This window comes from Arachis stenosperma, chromosome 1, assembly GCF_014773155.1.
Source record: "Arachis stenosperma cultivar V10309 chromosome 1, arast.V10309.gnm1.PFL2, whole genome shotgun sequence".
Taxonomy (NCBI): Eukaryota; Viridiplantae; Streptophyta; class Magnoliopsida; order Fabales; family Fabaceae; genus Arachis; species Arachis stenosperma.
This window is the reverse complement of record NC_080377.1, coordinates 71,577,962-71,586,725: the sequence shown is the minus strand read 5'-3', so window position 1 is coordinate 71,586,725 and position 8,764 is coordinate 71,577,962. Positions and strand designations below refer to the sequence as shown.

The following is an 8,764-nucleotide window of genomic DNA, read 5'->3' as shown; positions in this document are numbered from 1 at the left end:
AAAGATACTTACTAACAATTAATGATTTGATTGAACATTTTTTTTGCCTTTTCTGTTAAGGAAGGTTTTATGTTTGAATCATATCTTTTCTTGTTAGGCAAGTCACTAATTTTCCAAATCAAATCTTCTAAAATAATTTTCAAAACATATCTTTTAAAATGGTTTTCAAATCATATCTTCTCAATCACATCTTTTTAAAACCATAACTTTTCAATCAAATCTTTTTAACCTCATCTTTTTCAAAATAGTTTTCAATCAAATCTTTTTTATTTCTAATTTCTAAATTTTTTTCAAAAAATCACTTAATTTCTTTTTCACTTTTGATTTTCGAAAATTACCAATCAAATTTTCAAAATGTTTTCAAAATCTTTTGATTGAATTTTCGAAAATTCTCTTCCCTCCTTCTCACATCCTTCTATTTATGGAGTACCACTCCTTCTAAATGCACAATTCGAACCTTATCTAATTAAAGTTCGAATTCTTCTTCTCCTTCTTCTTTCTATTTCTCTTTTCCTCTGACATTTCAAGGAATCTCTATACTGTGACATAGAGGATTCCACATTTTCTTTTTCTCTTCTCTTTCATATGAGCAGGAGCAGAGACAAAGGCATTCTTGTTGAAGCTGATCCTGAACCCGAAAGGACCTTGAAGAGAAAGCTAAGAGAAGCCAAAGCACAACTCTCTTTAGAAGACCTAACCGAATTCTTCAAAGAAGAAGAACCCATGGCAGCCGAAAACAACAACAATGCCAACAATGCAATGAAGGTGCTGGGTGACTTTACTGCACCTACTCCCGACTTCTATGGGAGAAGCATCTCTATCCCTGCCATTGGAGCAAACAACTTTGAGCTTAAGCCTCAATTAGTTTCTCTAATGCAACAGAATTGCAAGTTCCATGGACTTCCAATGGAAGATCCTTATCAGTTTTTAGCTGAATTCTTGCAAATCTGTGACACAGTCAAGACTAATGGGGTTAACCCTGAGGTCTATAGACTGATGCTATTCCCTTTTGCTGTAAGAGACAGAGCTAGAATATGGTTGGATTCTCAACCTAAAGAAAGCCTGGACTCTTGGGAAAAGCTAGTCAATGCCTTCTTGGCAAAGTTCTTTCCACCACAAAGATGGAGTAAGCTTAGAGTGGAAGTCCAAACCTTCAGACAGAAGGATGGAGAATCCCTCTATGAAGCTTGGGAAAGATACAAACAATTAATCAGAAGATGTCCTTCAGACATGCTTTCTGAATGGAGCATCATAGGTATTTTCTATGATGGTCTCTCTGAACTATCCAAGATGTCTTTGGATAGCTCTGCTGGAGGATCTCTTCATTTGAAGAAGACGCCTGCAGAGGCTCAAGAGCTGATTGAAATGGTTGCAAATAACCAATTCATGTACACTTCTGAAAGGAATCCTGTGAACAATGGGACTAGTCAGAAGAAAGGAGTTCTTGAGATTGACACTCTGAATGCCATATTGGCTCAGAATAAGATATTGACTCAACAAGTCAATTTGATTTCTCAAAGTCTGTCTGGAATGCAAAATGCACCAAACAGTACTAAGGATGCTTCATCTGAGGAAGAAGCTTATGATCCTGAGAACCCTTCCATGGAAGAGGTGAATTACCTAGGAGAACCCTATGGAAATACCTACAATTCTTCATGGAGAAATCACCCAAATCTCTCATGGAAGAATCAAGAGAGACCTCAACAAGGTTTCAATAACAATAACGGTGGAAGAAATAGGTTTAGCAATGGCAAGCCTTTTCCATCATCTTCTCAGCAACAGACAGAGAGTTCTAAGCAGAATACTTCTGACTTAGCAACAATGGTCTCTGATCTAATAAAGACCACTCAAAGTTTTATGAATGAAACAAGGTCCTCCATCAGAAATTTGGAAGGACAAGTGGGTCAGCTGAGCAAGAAGGTTACTGAACTCCCTCCTAGTACTCTCCCAAGTAATACAGAAGAAAATCCAAAAGGAGAGTGCAAGGCCATCAACATGGCCGAATATGGAGAGGAAAGAGAGGAGGAGGACGCCACTGAAGAAGACCTCAGTGGGCGTGTACCAATCCCCTCTGAGTTCCTCAATGAGGAACAATGGGAATCTGAGGCTCAAAATGAGACCATAGAGATTCCATTGGACTTACTTCTGCCATTCATGAGCTCTGATGAGTATTCTTCCTCTGAAGAGGATGAGTATGTCACTGAAGAGCAAGTTGCTAAATACCTTGGAGCAATCATGAAACTGAATGACAAGTTATTTGGAAATGAGACTTGGGAAGATGAACCTCCCTTGCTCACCAAAGAACTGGATGACTTGTCTAGGCAGAAACTGCCTCAAAAGAGGCAAGATCCTGGGAAGTTTTCTATACCTTGTACCATAGGCACCATGACCTTCAAGAAGGCCTTGAGTGACTTAGGGTCAAGTGTGAACCTCATGCCCCTCTCTGTAATGGAGAAATTAGGGATCTTAGAGGTGCAAGCTGCAAAAATCTCATTAGAGATGGCAGACAACTCAAGAAAACAAGCCCATGGACTTGTAGAGGGTGTTCTGGTTAAAGTTGAAGACCAGTACATTCCTACTGATTTTATAGTCCTAGAGACTGGGAAGTGCATGGAAGAATCCATCATCCTTGGCAGACCCTTCCTAGCCACAGCAAAGGCTGTGATTGATGTTGACAGAGGAGAGTTAATCATTCAAGTGAATGAAAAATCCTTGGTGTTTAAGGCCCAAGGATATCCCTCTGTCATCATGGAGAGGAAGCATGAAGAACTCCTCTCAAAACAGAGCCAAACAGAGCCCCCACAGTCAAACTCTAAGTTTGGTGTTGGGAGGCCACAACCAAACTCTAAGTTTGGTGTTGAAACCCCACATTCAAACTCTAAGTTTGGTGTTGGGAGGTTTCAACACGGTTCTGAGCATTTCTGAGGCTCCATGAGAACCCTCTGTCAAGCTAATGACATTAAAGAAGCGCTTGTTGGGAAGCAACCCAATGTTTTATAATTAATTATTTTCTTTTGTTATTTTATCTTTTTTTGTAGGGTGATGATCATAAGAAGTCACAAAAACAATGAAAAAAGCAAAAACATAATGAAAAACAGGAAGAAAAATAGCACACCCTGGAGGAGAAGAAACTGGCGTTCAAACGCCAGTAATGCTAGCTGTTGGGCGTTTAACGCCCAGTCTGGCACCATTCTGGGCGTTTAACGCCAGAAAGGGGCACCAGACTGGCGTTAAACGCCAGTAAAGGGCAAGAACCTGGCGTTAAACGCCAGGAATGGGCACCAGCCCGGCGTTTAACGCCAGAAATGGCTCTAAACGTGATTTTGAGCAACATTTGGTGCAGGGATGACTTTTCCTTGACACTACAGGATCTGTGGACCCCACAGGACCCTACCATCACTCTCTCTCTTCTTCCCACATTCACCAATCACCTCAACACCTCTTCCCCAAAAACCCCTCACCTATCAAATCCCATCTTTCTCTTCACCACTCACATCCATCCTTCATAAAACCCCACCAACCTCACCCTTCAAATTCAAACCACTTTCCCTCCCAAACCCACCCATAATGGCCGAACCTTTACCCCCCCTCTCTCCTATAAATACCCTTCTTCAACTCTTCATTTTCACACAACCTAAACACCCTTTCTTCCCCCTCTTTGGCCGAATACACCACCACCTCCCTCTTCCTCATTTCTTCTTCTTCTACTCTCTTCTTTCTTCTTTTGCTCGAGGACGAGCAAACATTTTAAGTTTGGTGTGGTAAAAGCGTTGCTTTTTCATAACCATTTATGGCATCCAAGGCCGGAGAAACCTCTAAAAAGAGGAAAGGGAAGGCAAAAGCTTCCACCTCCGAGTCATGGGAGATGGATAGATTCCTCTCAAGGGTGCATCAAGACCACTTCTATGAAGTTGTGGCCTTGAAGAAGGTGATCCCCGAAGTCCCCTTTTCACTCAAAAAGGGTGAATATCCGGAGATCCGCCATGAGATCCGAAGAAGAGGTTGGGAAGTACTCACCAACCCCATTCAACAAGTCGGAATCTTGACGGTTCAAGAGTTCTATGCCAATGCATGGATCACAAAGAACCATGACCAAAGTGTGAACCCGAATCCAAAGAACTATCTCACTATGGTTCGGGGGAAATACTTGGATTTTAGTCCGGAGAGTGTGAGGGTGGCGTTCAACTTGCCTATGATGCAAGGAGATGAGCATCCTTACACTAGAAGGGTCAACTTTGATCAAAGGTTGGACCAAGTCCTCACAGTCATATGTGAAGAGGGCGCACAATGGAAGCAAGATTCAAGAGGAAAGCCGGTCCAATTGAGAAGGCATGACCTCAAGCCCGTGGCTAGAGGATGGTTAGAGTTCATACAACGCTCAATCATCCCCACTAGCAACCGGTCCGAAGTTATCATAGACCGGGCCATCATGATCCATAGCATCATGATTGGAGAAGAAATAGAGGTTCATGAGGTTATAGCCCAAGAACTCTATAAGGTGGCGGACAAGACCTCCACCTTGGCAAGGTTAGCCTTTCCTCATCTCATTTGTCACCTCTGTTATTCAGTTGGAGTTGACATAGAGGGAGATACCCCCATTGATGAGGACAAGCCCATCACCAAGAAAAGGATGGAGTACACAAGAGATCTCACTCATCATGAGATCCCTGAGATTCCTCAAGGGATGAATTTTCCTCCACAAAACTATTGGGAGCAACTAAACACCTCCCTAGGAGAACTAAGTTCCAACATGGGACAACTGAGGGTGGAGCATCAAGAACACTCCATCATCCTTCATGAAATTAGAGAAGATCAAAGAATCATGAGGGAGGAGCAACAAAGACAAGGAAGAGACATTGAGGAGCTCAAGCACTCCATAGGATCTTCAAGAGCAAGAAAGAGCCGCCATCACTAAGGTGGACCCGTTCTTTGATTTCCTTGTTATTGTTCTTCTGTTTTTCGAATTTTTATGCTTTATGTTTATCCATGTTTGTGTCTTATGATCATTAGTGTCTTAGTGTCTATGCCTTAAAGTTATGAATGTCCTATGAATCCATCACCTTTCTTCAATAAAAACGTGCCTAATTGATAAAAGAAAGAATTGCAAGAATTTTGAATATTATAATAGTTTAATTATTTTGATGTGGTGGCAATATTTTTGTTCTCTGAATGTATGCTTAAACAGTGCATATGTCTTTTGAATTTGTGGTTCATGAATGTTGGCTCTTGAAAGAATGATGAAAAAGGAGACATGTTACTGAGGATCTGAAAAATCAATAAAATGATTCTTGAAGCAAGAAAAAGCATTTCAAAAAAAAAAAAAAAAAACGAAAAAAAAAAGAGAGAAAGGAATAAGAGTTGTGATCCAAGGCAATAAGAGTGTGCTTAAGAACCCTGGACACCTCTAATTGGGGACTTTAGCAAAGCTGAGTCACAATCTGAAAAGGTTCACCCAATTATGTGTCTGTGGCATGTATGTATCCGGTGGTAATACTGGAAGACAGAGTGCTTTGGGCCACAGCCAAGACTCAATAAATAGCTATGTTCAAGAATCATCATACTTTACTAAGAGAATCATTAACACTATCTGGATTCTAAGTTCCTAAAGAAGCCAACCATTCTGGATTTCAAAGGATAGAGTGAGATGCCAAAACTGTTCGGAGGCAAAAAGTTAAAAGCCCCGCTCATCTGATTAATACTGATCTTCACAGATGTTTTTGGAATTCATTGCATATTCTCTTCTTTTTATCTTATTTGATTTTCAGTTGCTTGAGGACAAGCAACAATTTAAGTTTGGTGTTGTGATGAGCGGATAATTTGTATACTTTTTGGCATTGTTTTTAGTATGTTTTTGATATGATATAGTTAGTTTTTAGTATATTTTTATTAGTTTTTAGTTAAAATTCACTTTTCTGGACTTTACTATGAGTTTGTGTGTTTTTCTGTGATTTCAGGTATTTTCTGGCTGAAATTGAGGGACCTGAGCAAAAATCTGATCCAGAGACTCAAAAGGACTGCAGATGCTGTTGGATTCTGACCTCCCTGCACTCGAAGTGGATTTTCTGGAGCTACAGAAGCCCAATTGGCGCGCTCTCAACGGCGTTGGAAAGTAGACATCCTGGGCTTTCCAGCAATATATAATAGTCCATACTTTGCCCAATATTTGATGGCCCAAACCGGCGTTCAAAGTCACCTCAAGGAATTCCAGCGTTAAACGCTGGAACTGGCACCCAAATGGGAGTTAAACGCCCAAACTGGCACCAAAGCTGGCGTTTAACTCCAAGAAGAGTCTCTACACGAAATTGCTTCATTGCTCAGCCCAAGCACACACCAAGTGGGCCCGGAAGAGGATTTTTATGTCATTTACTCATTTCTGTACACCCTAGGCTACTAGTTTCTTATAAGTAGGACCTTTTACTATTGTATAGAAATCTTTTGATCACTTTTAGATCTCTAGATCATCTTTGGACATTTTAGTTCTTAGATCATTGGGAGGCTGGCCATTCGGCCATGCCTAGACCTTATGCTTATGTATTTTCAACGGTGGAGTTTCTACACACCATAGATTAAGGTGTGGAGCTCTGCTGTACCTCGAGTATTAATGCAATTACTATTGTTCTTTCATTCAAATTCCGCTTGTTCTTTGTCCAAGATATCACTTGTTCTTCAACATGATGAAGGTGATGATTGACGCCCATCACCATTCTCACTCATGAACAAAGTGACTGACAACCACTCTTGTTCTACACGCATTTGAGGCTTAGTGAATATCTCTTGGATTCCTGATTGCACGATGCATGGTTGATTGCCTGACAACCGAGTGCTCGCCTGACAAACGAGCCAACCATTCCGTGAGATCAGAGTCTTCGTGGTATAGGCAGGACTTGATGGCAGCATTCAAGAGAATCCGGAAGGTCTAACCTTGTCTGTGGTATTCTGAGTAGGATTCAATGACTGAATGACTGTGACGTGCTTCAAACCCTGAGGGCGGGGCGTTAGTGATAACGCAAAAGAATCACTGGATTCTATTCCGCGCTTGATTGAGAACCGACAGATGAATTCCGCTATGCTGTGACGGAGCATATGCAATCGCTTTCACTGAGAGGATGGGAGGTAGCTGCTGACAACAGTGAGACCCTATACGAGCTTGCCATGGAATGGAGTAAGAAGGGTTGGATGAAGACAGTAGGAAAGCAGAGAGACGGAAGGGAAGGCATCTTCATGCGCTTATCTGAAGTTCCTACCAATGAATTACATAAGTATCACTATCTTTATCTTTTATGTTATTTTCGTTCATCACCATATATATCTGAGTTTGCCTGACTAAGATTTACAAGATGACCATAGCTTGCTTCAATACTAACAATCTCCGTGGGATCGACCCTTACTCACGTAAGGTTTATTACTTGGACGACCCAGTGCACTTGCTGGTTAGTTGTGCGAAGTTGTGTAATGCCATGGTATTGAGCTACCACGTTTTTGGAGCCATTACCAGGGATTATGAGAGTTGTGAAAAAGTATAGTTCACAATTTCGCGCACCAACCTTGCATTCTTCCCATCTCACTCCCTTTTGTTCCCCTTTAGGATTCTTCTCTGTGTCACTAGGGAACACTGCGGTTGATTTGGGGGCCTGTTGAGATAGCTCTCCTACTCGAGACTCCATCCACTTGAGTTTTTCACCATGGCTCCTTAAGGTCGATCTCACATCTTCCCTAAAGCTTTTCAACTCATTTATGTCCTGACCCATGTTTGCTAGTATTCCTTCTATCCTGTTTAATTGATCTTGAAATTGTTGGTTCGGATTGGATTGGGTAGGTTGGTTATTTTGGCCATGATATGGTGGTTGGGAGTAAGTGTTTTGTGTGGCTTGGTATGATCTTTGGTTGGAGTGTTGGTATGTGGAATTGTTATTTTGGTTGTGGTTGTAAGGTTTGTGGTTTTGTGGTTGGGTTTGCTGGTTTCCCCACCCAAAGTTTGGGTGGTTTTTCCAACCTGGGTTGTAAGTGTTGGAATGTGGATCATATGATTGCTTTTGTTGGTTTCCCACATAGTTGGCCTCTTCCCAATCACCTCCTTCAATGCTTACTTCCTCTTGATCTTGTGTGTGTATTGCAGCCACTTGCTTTGTGTCTAATTTCCTGGTGAGCTCTGCTAGTTGCTTGGCAAACACCTTGTTTTGGGCTAGAATTGTATCAACATGGTTCAGCTCCATGACTCCCTTAGTGTTGTGTCTCTCTGAAGCATAGTAGTACTCATTCTCAGCCACTGTCTCAATCACTTCAATGGCTTCTTCCACAGTCTTTTTCCTGTTCAATGAACCTCCTGATGAATGATCTACAACCTTCCTTGATTCATAAGAAAGTCCATCATAGAAAATATGCAATTGCACCGAGTCAGGGAACATGTTGGGTGGGCATTTCCTTGTCAATTCTTTGAACCTCTCCCATGCCTCGTAGAGCGTCTCACCATCTTGTTGTCTAAAAGTCTGAACCTCAGATCGAAGCCTATTGACCTTTTGTGGGGGGTAGAAACGTGCCAGAAACTTACTCTCCACCTCATCCCAGGTTGTTAGGCTGTCCCTTGGGAATGATTCCAGCCACTTAGCTGCTTTGTCCCTAAGTGAAAATGGGAACAAGAGCAGTTTACAGGCATCGTCCTGGACTCCATTGGACTTCACAGTGTCGCAAATTCTCAGGAATTTTGTGAGATGTTGGTTTGGGTCTTCATTAACACTCCCACCAAATGAACAATGGTTCTCCACCA

At 41.7% G+C, this 8,764-nt stretch overlaps 2 non-coding genes across 2 annotated transcripts; one reads left to right on the top strand and one right to left on the bottom strand.

The window, feature by feature from the left end:
- Nucleotides 1-1,128: 1,128 nt before the first annotated feature.
- LOC130951288 (small nucleolar RNA R71) lies at nucleotides 1,129-1,236 on the bottom strand. The gene has a single exon (XR_009073907.1). It is a non-coding gene; the product is annotated as a small nucleolar RNA R71 (small nucleolar RNA).
- A 7,167-nt stretch (nucleotides 1,237-8,403) lies between these two features.
- On the top strand, nucleotides 8,404-8,507 carry LOC130953109 (small nucleolar RNA R71). The gene has a single exon (XR_009075286.1). It is a non-coding gene; the product is annotated as a small nucleolar RNA R71 (small nucleolar RNA).
- Nucleotides 8,508-8,764: the final 257 nt, after the last annotated feature.